General features: G+C 46.4%; 1 long non-coding RNA gene across 1 annotated transcript; it reads left to right on the forward strand.

Moving 5' to 3' along the window:
* Window positions 1–666: 666 nt before the first annotated feature.
* On the forward strand, window positions 667–8,888 carry LOC120246418. The gene is made up of 2 exons (XR_005532045.1): window positions 667–1,104; window positions 7,837–8,888. It is a non-coding gene; the product is annotated as an uncharacterized LOC120246418 (long non-coding RNA).
* The last annotated feature ends 2,911 nt before the right edge of the window (window positions 8,889–11,799 follow it).

An 11,799-nucleotide genomic window follows, 5' to 3' on the forward strand; every position in this document is an offset into this window, starting at 1 on the left:
AATTTTAAAAATCAATTAGAGATTGGGGCGCCTGGGTGGCTTAGTCGGTTAAGCATCCGACTTTCGCTTAGGTCATGATCTTGCGGTTCGTGGGTTCGAGCCCCGCGTCGGGCTCTGTGCTGACAGCTCAAAGCCTGGAGCCTGTTTCAGTCTGTGACTCCCTCTCTCTCTGACCCTCCCCTGCTCGCGCTGTCTCTCTCTCTCTCTCCTAGAAATAAATAAAACATTAAAAAAAATCAATTAGAGATCTTGTTGAAATGAGTGCAATCATTCAACCTTGTCACTCCTAGAATGATTCAATGATCCTGCCTTTTCATTTCCATTCCCTTGTGTACCTGCAGCTCCGTGAGGGAGGCCTGAACGTATTGACACATGTCCAAGAAAAAGAATAAGGCGAAAATAATGGGGGTCACCTCCAAGATGAGATTGGAAAAAGTCTGTAGATTTTATGAGGGCGCTGGAACGCTCTTGCTTGCTCTCGTGCTCTCTCTTTCTCTTGCTCCTTTCCTCTTTCCTGGGGGCAAGGCCCCATGAGCAAGCTTGGAAACAGATCTCTCGCCAGGGGAGCCTGGAGATGACCACAGTCCCAGCCAGTGTCTGTATTTCAGCCCACTGCAAGGTGACAGACCCCAATCCTAAGCATCCAGCTAACTGCGGCCAGATTCCTGACCCAGAGACAGTGAGAAGGCCAACGATCGTTTGTCTTAAATTGCTAAATTTGGGCTTAATCCTGGGCAGCACCAGATAACTAATACATCCATGCACTTTACCAAAAAGCCTTCTATTTCCAAAGTCTCAAAGGATGATCCACACAGGAAAGTGGACTGCTTAATCAATCCTCATTTTTGCCAAGAAGTACTTCCCAGTGTGGTCTCCTTCTAGTAACCATTCTTGACTTTGTTGGACAGACTTCGGGCTGTTGGAAAAACAAAACAAAAACAAACCAACAGACAAAAAACCCCTACCTTCCAAAGAGGAAGATTCACCACCACAAGGAATACAAGGAATACTAAAAAAGAATATGCCACAGCTTCCGAAGACAATGTCACTTAGTTTCTGATCTCTTTTCACCAAGGACCACATCCCTGGAATGATTCTTCCAAGGTGATTATTTTGAAAGGGCTAATGCTTACTTTAGATTTAATACTCTGTGAATGAGTTGTCCTATGTTTATTTAGTATCTGGCAAATGTATGACATGTCCTACTGATGATTACTCTCTGAGTTAGGTGCTACTGTCTCTGATTTATAGACAGAAAAGTGAGACAGAGAGGGCTTGCTGGAGGGTGGGGCGCCCAAAGAGCCAGTGCCAGAGGGGAAATCTAAACCGGGCCGTCCTGTTTGGCTCTTTGCTTTCTATTACAAAACTATCTGGCTTGTTTGCTTTGACTTCTAGTTGTTTCTCATACAATAACATCAACCCAATAACAAAGTATAGTTTCTTATTCATTGTGGTAAGACTTCACCTCTACTCAGATAATATTTCGATTTGATGGGTTTAGAAAATATGCAAAATGTCAAATGAGTGTTCCTTCACACATTCTCCTGTAAGAGAAGGGAAAAGAGGGGTGCCTGGGTGGCTCACTCGGTTGAGCATCCGACTTCAACTCAGGACATAAGCTCGTGGTTTGTGGGTTCGAGCCCTGCGTCGGGCTGTGTGCTGACAGCTCAGAGCCTGGAGCCTGCTTCGGATTCTGTGTCTCCCTCTCTCTCTCGGCCCCTCCCGGACTCGTGCCCTGTCTCTGTCTCAAAAATAAACATTACACAAATAAAAAAAGAGAAGGGAAAAGAAATCAAGGCATCTCTGTTTGGGCAAATTTAGGAAGGTACAAACTCACAATAGCAAATTCGGATTTGGATCTTTATGTAAAACCTGACAATTTTTTTGTTTAAAGTAACATCAGGGTTTGAGTAAAACTTTCTACTCATTGGGCTAACCGGGATCTTATGTATCTAACCGGACTGCTAGCCAAGCTCATGCCAGATTTGGAGTCTGGCTTTTGGGAGACGGCTTTACAGCCACTACCCTGCGGGAGACCCCAGAGGACTAGTTACTCCAGGGGGTTCCTTTACTGAGAAGCCTTTTTCATTTTCCTTTTTTTTTTGTCTGTGAGGGTACCTGGCTAGGTGTGTTCCCTCTGGCTATAACCAAGAGGAAGGTCTTTGCTGATTCCATTTCCTGGGCAATTCTCTCCCTTCAGTCTATTCTTCCTCCTGGGAACCACGGAAGACTCTCTTTAGACCTTTATTTCATGTTACTACTTAACATATCCATTGTTGTTCTGTAATAATTTGTAAATGTGTCTTAGGTCCCCAGGCAAATTAGAACCTCTTTAGTGCTGGGAATGCAGTCGTATCCATTTCATTAGGCTGGCAATATTTTGTACACAGGCGTTGCTTATTCTAAAGAGAGAGAGAGCGCGCGCATGGGCTTGTGTGCCCATGCATGCAGACGCACACACGGGGGAGGGGAAGAGGGAGAGAAAGAGAGAGAGAATGAATCTTAAGCAGGCTCCATCCCACAACCCTGGGATCATTACCTGAGCTGAAACCAAGAGTTAGACGCTTAACTGACTGAGCCACCCAGGCGCCCCAAGAATACTTTTAAGTGGATAAACAGCTTTCAGTTTTCATCTCCAAGGATCCTGTTATCAACTATAGACAGGATCTAGGTGGCTTCAGAAGTCAGGCAAGCACCCAAAGATGCTCAATTTCTAATCTTCAATCTGCTTCAGCCAAACTTGTTGAGATTCCAAACTGCTAAGAATATTGATGAAGTTGAGCAGGACAGGATTCACCCTGAACTTGACCATTTTGATGAGTTGTCAGACTCCTATTGTTGGACAGGGTTATTTTTATTTATTTTTTTAATGTTTATTTATTTTTGAGAGACAGAGCACAAGTAGGGGAGGGGCAGAGAGAGGGAGACACCGAATCTGAAACAGGCTCCAGGTTCTGAGCTGTCAGCACAGAGCCCAGCGCCGGGCTTGAACTCACGAACCACGAGATCATGACCTGAGCTGAAGTCAGATGCTTAACTAAGGCACCCAGGTGCCCCTGGACAGTGTTATTATTTATTTCTAGGAGAGAGAGAGACAGCGTGAGCAGGGGAGGGTCAGAGAGAGGGAGAGACACAGACTTCCGAAATAGGCTCCAGGCTCTGAGCTGGCAGTCAGCACAGAGCCCGACGTGGGGCTCGAACCCATGAACCGCGAGATCATGACCCAAGCGAAAGTCGGAAGCTTAACCGACTAAGCCACCCAGGTGCCCCTGGACAGTGTTATTTTTAAATGATTACTTGATTTGTATTCATTTGAGCACTGTTTAGCTCAATTTAAATAACTGCCCTCGGGGACTTCTTTTAACCCCTAAGCACCTAAATTCAAAATGGATTCTGTGCAATAGCTAACGCTTCAGTTTTCCTCTCTTTTCCATCCTTTACTTGAAGTCATGAACATCATCAGTTTAATAAGGAGGTTAATATTTACTGGCACCCGCTTTTAGCAAGCACTGTGGCAACGAACGCATAAGAGAAATACCCTCTGTCCTCAAGCAGCCAAGTAAACAAAATGATTTACCTGCCACTACGTTTTGGTCCAAAGTATAAGAAAACACCAAAGTATGATGTAAAGTCCCCAAGGCACAGTTTACAGATGAGGGACTTCAAACTGGAGAAGCTGGACGCCTCACCCAAAGGCACAGCTGGGAAGTGACCCAGCCAGAACTCAACTCCACTTTTCTGATACAAAGTGTGATGCCCCTGTCTCCAAATCCTCATGGATGTGTAGAAATATACACTGAGCCTGAGGAATTTCCAAGGATAGAGACTATTTATGACTGAAAGAGCTTTTACTGCATTTTAGGGGAGCCTGGCAGGCCCGGTCGGAGGACCATGTGATTCTCGGAGTGGTGAGTTCGAGCCCCACGCTGGCTAGGCAGATTACTTAAAAATAAAATAAAAATAAAATAAAGAGACTTCAATGCATTTTAAAGAAAATTATAAGCACAATGCAATTTATAGGGTAGGTTATTCAGTTTGTGAAAATTGCTAAAGAAAAAAGCTTCCTTAAAATTATAATAATACATGTAGTGTGGAATGTTAATAGCAAAAAAATGTATTTCCAAGAAAAGAGCACATGTAATTTTTGACTCACAGTTACTGATGGGAAATCCACGGTCATGTGATGCCATCAGGCACTGCAGGATGTGCTCATGGCTAAGAGCTTGGTCAGGAGGAAAGCGCTAGGGGGCGCCTCGGTGCCTCAGTTGTTAACCGTCTGGCTCTTGGTTTTGGTTCAGGTCATGAACCAGGTTTGTGGGTTCGAGCCCCACATCTGGCTCTTCACTGGCAGCAGAGCCTACTTGGGATTCTGTCTCCCTCTTTCTCTGCCTCCTCCACCCTCTCACTCAAAATAAATCAATTATCTTTACAGAAAGAAAAAAAAAGGGAGGAAACTGCTAGAGGCATGGGGAAGGTAAAGGGACTCCTACAACAAGAGACAGTGATTTCTCAGAGGCCACACAGGGTCACTTCATGGGGAGAAAATAGCTGGAGCAAAAGGCAACAGTCTCTGCTATAGTGTTACTTTCCGTGAACTAGCTTGTCATTTTCATTTGCCTCCTCTAGGAGGAAACAAGCAAGGCTGCTCAGCACAAGTGAGATTGCACATCTATAACTTCCTGTATTCAGTACACACTCAGCAGATGTTCATAACTAAATGAATACCACTTTCTATAGCATAGGTGCTGTCAGGATCCAATGACTTAATGGCAGGTGGGTTGGTCTAAATATCACATACTGAGAAAGGTCCTGAGTGCCTAGAGCGGGATGCTATACTAAAAGCAAATGGCTGTTGCCACCTTGCTGGGGACTGATGTTTATGTCCCTCTCGATCCATATTTTGAATCCACAGTCATCAGTACAATGTTATTTGGTGGCGTGTCTTTGGGTGGAGCTCCCACAAATGGGATGAGTGTCTTTCTAAAAAGAGACAAGAGAGATGATCTCTCTCCACCATGCGAGGCCAGTGAGAAGACAGACTTCTGCAAACCAAGAGAAGAGCCCTCACCAGAAATCAAATCTGCCGGCACCCTGCTCTTGAACTCGCAACCTTCAGAACTCTGAGAAACCAATGTTTGCTGTCCAAGCCCCTCAGGCTATGGTCATTTGTTTTTGCAGCCTGAGGTGACCGAGACATAACTCTAATATTAGATTCCATTTCTGCTACTAGCAGCGCACTCATGCACAAGTTAGGCTCAGTTTTCTCAATATTAAAATGGGTATAATAATAGGGGCGCCTGGCTGGTTCAGTCAGTCAGTTGCGTGCATGACTCTAGATTTTGGCTCAGGTCAGGATCCCAGGGTGGTGGGATCGAGCCCCGCATCAGGCTCCACACTGAGCATGCAGCCTGCTTGGAATTCTCTCCCTCTGTCCCTCCTTTGCTTGTGCTCTGTTGCTATCTCTCAAATAAAAATAAACTTTTTAAAAATAAAAAATAAAACGAGTATAAGAAAAGAGGTGTAAGCTCCTCACTATCGGCCTTGGTGATGATTTCTTTTAATTTGACACCAAAAAAAATAAAAGGTAACAAAAGCAAAAATAAACAGTGTGGGGCGCCTGGATGGCTCAGTCTGTAGAGCATGTGTCTCTTGATCTCAGGGTTGTAAATTCAAGCCCCGCACTGAGTGTAGAGATTACGTTAAAAAAACTAAAATCGTTAAAACAAGTTAATTAATTAAATTAAAAATAAACAGTGGGACTACATCAAACTAAAAAGCTTCTGAACAGCAAAAGAAACTTTCAATAAAATGAAAAGGCAGCTTGTGGATGGGAGAAAATATTTGTAAGTTATACACCTGATAAGGGATTAATACGCAAAGCATATAAGGAACTCACACAACAGCGAACAAACGAACAATCCAATTAAAAATGGGTAGAGAATCTGAATAGACATTTCTCCAAAGAAGACACAAAGATGGCCACCAGGGCCATGAAGAGGTGCTCAGCATCACTCTTCGTCAGGAAAATACGAATCGAAATCACAGTGAGGCATCACCTCACGTCGGTTACCGTGGTTATTTTTTTTAAAAAGACAAGAAACAACATGTGCTGGTGAGGCTGTGGAGAAAGGCAGCCCTCATGCACTGTTTGGTAGGAATGCAAACTGGTGCAGCCACTGTGGAAAACAGTGTGAACATTCCTCAAAAAATTTAAAAAACAGAACTACCCTATGATCCAGTAATTGCATTACTGAGTATTTATCAGAAGGAAATCTACCAACTTGACAATAAACTATTTGTAAAAAAATAAACAAACATTTTTTAAAATAAAAAAAAATTTAAAAAAAGAAGGAAATGAAAACACTAACTTGAAAAGATCTTTGCACCCCCATGTTCACAGCAATGTTATTTACAATAGCCAAGACATGGAAACAAATTAAGTGTCCATGTGGTGATGAACAGATAAAGAAATTGCAGTATGTATGATGGAGTATTACTCAGCCATAAAAAAGAAGGAAACCTTGCCATTTGCAACAACGTGGATGCACCTTGAGGGCATTAAGCCAAATGAAATATATAGGAAAAGCCAAATACCTATATGATCTCACTTATATGTGGAATCTAAAACAAAAGACAAAAAATAAAAACTGAAATTATAGATACAGAAAACAGATTGGTGGTTGCCAGGAGGGAGGTGGGGAGGTAGGGAGGAGTTAGGAGGGGGAGGGGTTAGGCAAAATGAGTAAAAGTGGTCAAAAGGTACAAACCTTCAGTTATGAAATAAATAAGCCATGGGGATATGATGAACAGTATGGAACTAGAGTTAATAATATTGTGGGGCGCCTGGATGGCTTAGTCAGCTAAGCGTCCAACTTCGGCTCAGGTCATGATCTCGCGGTTCATGGGTTTGAGCCCCATGTCGGGCTCTGTGCTGACAGCTAGCTCAGAGCCTGGAGCCTGCTTCATATTCTGTATCTCCCTCTCTCTGACCTTCCCCTGCTCACACTGTCTCTCTCCCTCTCAGAAATAAAACATTTTTAAAAATTAATTTTAAACATAATAATATTGTATTACATATTTGAAAGTTACTAAGAGAGCCTTTTTAAATTTTATTATATTTTAAAGTTTATTTATATATTTGAGAGAGATGGAGTGGGGGAGGGGCAGAGAGAAAGAAAGACAGAATCTCAAGCAGCAGGCTTTAAGCCATCAGTTCAGAGCCCAAGACGGGACTTGAACTCATGAACTGTGAAATCATGACAGGAGCCAAAATCAAGAGTCAGGTGCTTAACCTACTGAGCCACCCCAGTGCACCTATGAGAGTAAATCTTAAAAGTTCTCATAGGGAAAAAAAATTGTAGGGGTGCCTGGGTGGTTCAGTTGGTTAAGCCGCTGACTTTGACTCAGGTCATGATCTTACAATCATGAGTTCGAGCCCCACATCGGGCTCTGTGCTGACAGCTCAGAGCCTGGAGCCTGCTTGGGATTCAGCGTCTCCCTCTCTCTCTGCCCCTCCCCCATTCGCACTCTTTCTCTCTCAAAGATAGATAAACAAAAAATTGTAACTGTGTAACCGTGTGTGTTGACAGATGTTATTTCACATGTATAGATCATCTCACAATATACAGAAATACCAAGTCATTATGCATATACCTGATGCTAATATAATGTTACGTGTCAACTGTATCTCAATTTTTTTAAAAACAGGAATAACAATAGTACTACCTCACAGAAGGGTCTGGAGGGTAAATGATTGCTCTTAGCATAGTCCCATCAGCCAGTGCTTAATTAATGATCTCTACTGTAATAATCATTACTACCTGTTCTGTTTCATAGGTATGATATTTCCTATATTGCACAGATGAACACTGTTTTGCTGTAAACTAAATGCTTTTGACATTATTTGATTCTGCTTTGATGCTTCTAGGGACAGATGAGGCATTTGTACCCAATCTAAGAGCCCAAGCACCAGGTGGGGCCGGCCTTGTACCTCCATATGACTCCCGGCTGATCTGTTCCTGATTCCTCAAGAATCGGGGGTCCATTCTGCCACCCATCGCAGCCAATCTCCACCTCGGCCAGATTTTGCTGCACCCAGTCCTGGAACCCGGACAAGGACCCACTGATCTCACGGTTCCACCGACCAGTTGTGAGGCCCTTGCCTGGTGTATATTCCCAGTGAGTAAAAGCCTCCCCCACAGCACCAGGGGGCGCAATAAAGGAGTGTCTTTGACCGCAGTTTCAACAGAGATGCAAAAAAATGGCAATAAAACTTCTAGAAGTGACCCTTAATAATGCAGTCCTCGCTGACAGGCAGACTTTGAGCAAGGCAATTTTTGAGCTGGTTTCAATCATAAAGGAGAAAGATGAGGGAGTATGGTGGCCATGGTGAGACGAGACGCGGAACACCGCAAATGGTGGCACTGAGGGCCCCTCACGGGTTCACACTTCGGCTTGTTGGGCCCCTAAGCTATTCTCGCTCCCATTTTACAAGGGAGGGAAGAGACCAGAGACAGAACGGCTTGCACACAGCAAGGGAGTGGCAGAGTGGGGGCAAACGCCAGATGCTCAAGCCTGTTGGGCGGGTGAGAGGTAGGGCAGAGACGCCACAGAATGGCCGACTTCTTAAGATGGCTGACCTTCCCGCCAATACATCAGTGACCGTTCCGACTTCGGCGGGAAACAGAAACTTAGGCAAGAAACCAAAACCTCCCGCCCGGGACTTTCCAGTCAAGAGACCGCCCCTGTTACCTGGACTTGCCCACCCCCACCTACAGGTTATAAAACCCCCCACCACGGAACCCGGGCGCGACTTCCCCGACTCCCCTCTCCTGAGTCGCTGGGGGCCTCGCCGGGGGTGCATGCAATAAAACTGCTCCTGCGGAACATTTTGCCTTGGAGTCTTTTTTACTCACTGGAAAAATCTTACAAAGCCCTCCCCCCACCACACCCTCGCTCTCCCCCAGCCTCCCCCACACCCCAGCGTGGCCTTCTAGAATGTTCGTCTGTCAGGGGCGCTGGTCCTGGGAACGGGGCAAGAGACGTGCGCAGAAAGAAAGCCAAGTACAGAGCAGCAAGCAGTAAGAGTTCAAATTGGAAAAAAGCTCCCCGGGCGGGGAGTGGGGTGGGGGTGGGGGGGTCAACGTGTCCAAACCAGAACACACAAAGGCCTGTTTTAGTCAGCGGTGGCCCTGCCGCCTCACCTGACACCCAGGACGCCGCGGACCCGTCACCTCCCAGGACAAGGGTGAGCGGAGAGTCGGCACGAAGGCCGGCTGGCCCCCGTGGTTGGTGGCGCCGTGCTCCCCACGCCTCCTCCTCTGCCCGGGCCCAGCCGGGTGCCTGCTCTACAGGCCGCAAGTGCCAGGTGGAGCCTGTTGAAGGAGAGCCCTGGAAGCACCTGGAACCGCGGCTCTGCCCCGGGGAGGGGCTCTCAGCGCCGCGGACCCTGACGCCTCCTGTCCCACAGCCCACCGGGCCGCAGGCGGCGTCTGGAGGCCCCGGCTGCCGTCCTGGGGCCCACATCCCTCAGGCCCCCAGCCTGCGAATAACGAGGGCCGCCTTCAACACCCAAGCCTCCCCCGGAGGAGGCCCGATTGGCTTGGAAGGAAAGGTTTCCTTCTGCTTTTTTCCTTCTCCAGGTGGGAAAGCTGGGCCAAGAAGCCCGCAGGTCGGGTTTCCAGAGGGCGCATGACGTTCTGGTGGCTTAAAGCCCCTCTCCAGGTTCATTCTGGGCCGGGGGAATTCCGTTTAAATCAGATATAGATGTGGATGTGGTGGTGTTTACACCATAAGGGAGTTGGTTTCCTCTGCTTTTTGTTATTCTGACCAGCCGAGCTGGGAGCAATGAAGGATGAGATTTCGGATTATTACCCAAACAATCGGAGGTTAACTAACGCAAAGGAAAAATTGACACCGTCCCCGTATATCAAACTTCGGATGTTCAGTTTTCTTGGCTCTTATTCTCTACGCTCTTATGTGTCGTTATTCTGTGTTGTAAGTCTGGTCTGACTTTGTTTTGCTTTCTGTTTTCCCACTGAACTTTATGTGGAAGACCTTTTATACTACCCAGCTCAGTAATTTTCAATTAATTTTTTTTTTTTTTGAGAGAAAGGGAGCACGAACAGGGAGAGGGGCAGAGGGAAACTTTTTTTAAAATTTTTTATAGTTTATTTATTTATTTAATGTTTTATTTATTTCTAGGAGAGAGAGAGAGAGACAGCGTGAGCAGGGGAGGGTCAGAGAGAGGGAGTCACAGACCGAAACAGGCTCCAGACTCTGAGCTGGCAGTCAGCACAGAGCCCGACGCGGGGCTCGAACCCACGAACCGCGAGATCATGACCCAAGCGAAAGTCGGACGCTTAACCGACTAAGCCACCCAGGCGCCCCAGTTTATTTAGTTTTGAGACAGAGGCAGAGCATGAGTGGGGGAGAGCAGAGAGAGAGGGAGACACAGAATCTGAAGCAGGCTCCAGGTTCCAAGCTGCCAGCACAGAACCCGATGTGGGGCTTGAACCCACGAACAGTGAGATCATGACCTGAGCCGAAGTCCGACGCTCAACCGACTGAACCACCCAGGCGCCCCAGAGGGAGATTCTTAAGCAGGCTCCGTGCTCAACGCGGAGCGGGATGCGGGGTTCGATCCCACAACCCTGGGAACAGGACCTGAGCCGAAATCAAGAGTCAGATGCTCAACCGACTGAGTCACCCACTCGTCTGCACAATTCTCAGTTTTAAATCTGAGTAGTTTTCCGTCTCACAACTAGATGTATAGTATATATTAACACATTTATTATTGTTGCGTGTGATCTAGGGAATAAAGGTGTTTATGACTGGGGGGATGTGATCATTTTGAAGGCTGGGCACGCCGCCCCAGGCAGCTCTGGAGGGGACAGAGGGACAGAGAAGCAAGTGAAGAAAAGGAGGGAAGACGTGACACACCTGAACGACTTTCGCAGCTGGCCATCTGTATTCCTCAGACTGAGAGCTTAAGTTGAGTTCATGGTCAGGCTAGGGGTTGGTGAACACTGACATCGTATATAGAAAGTACGCACTTTTGTGAGCGTAGATGTATAACTTTCATCAGAGACCCAACGAGTGTAATAATTTGTAAAAGGTTTTGGGGCACCTGGGTGGCTCAGTCAGCTAAGCATCTGACTCTTGATCTCAGATCAGGTCATGATCTCACAGTTTGTCAGATCGAGCCGCAAGTTGGGTTCGGCGCTGACACTGCAAAGCCTGCTTGGGATTCTCTCTCTCCCTGCCCCTTCCCTGCTTGTGCACTCTCTCTCTCTCTCTCTCAATAAATATTTTTTTAAAAATGTTTTTAAGGTTTTAAGAACTACTCATTTTGAGAGAAAAACTCCAAAGGGCCAAGCCCCCACAGTCGGTAAGCTTCCACCATGCACATAGATGTGCTTGAAGGAGAGTATTTGGGGCTGACACACAAGTGTGTGCCCTGGGGGTTAGGCATGATGACAATCACAAGCACTTTGCAGTGACATACCTCCATGACTGTGACACGTCTCAGAAACTGGAAAGCGCTATAACACGGACATGATTATATTAGAGTTCAGAGGGAAAAAATCTCCTTCAGGTTGAGGGGGAGCAAGAAACAAGGGAGGAAGTCTTGCTGGGAAAGAAGACTGCCAAAGATACCCTTAGAGGACCTGCGGGGTGTGGTGTGACTCACTGAGGCCGGAGTAGAGTGTGGAATACAGACGGCTCAGGTGATGATCTTACGGTTCATGGGTTCAAGCCCCAAGTCGGGCTGCTAGCTGACAGCATGGATCCCTCTTG

This window comes from Hyaena hyaena, unplaced genomic scaffold, assembly GCF_003009895.1.
Source record: "Hyaena hyaena isolate Hyena2069 unplaced genomic scaffold, ASM300989v1 scaffold_471, whole genome shotgun sequence".
Classification (NCBI taxonomy): Eukaryota; Metazoa; Chordata; class Mammalia; order Carnivora; family Hyaenidae; genus Hyaena; species Hyaena hyaena.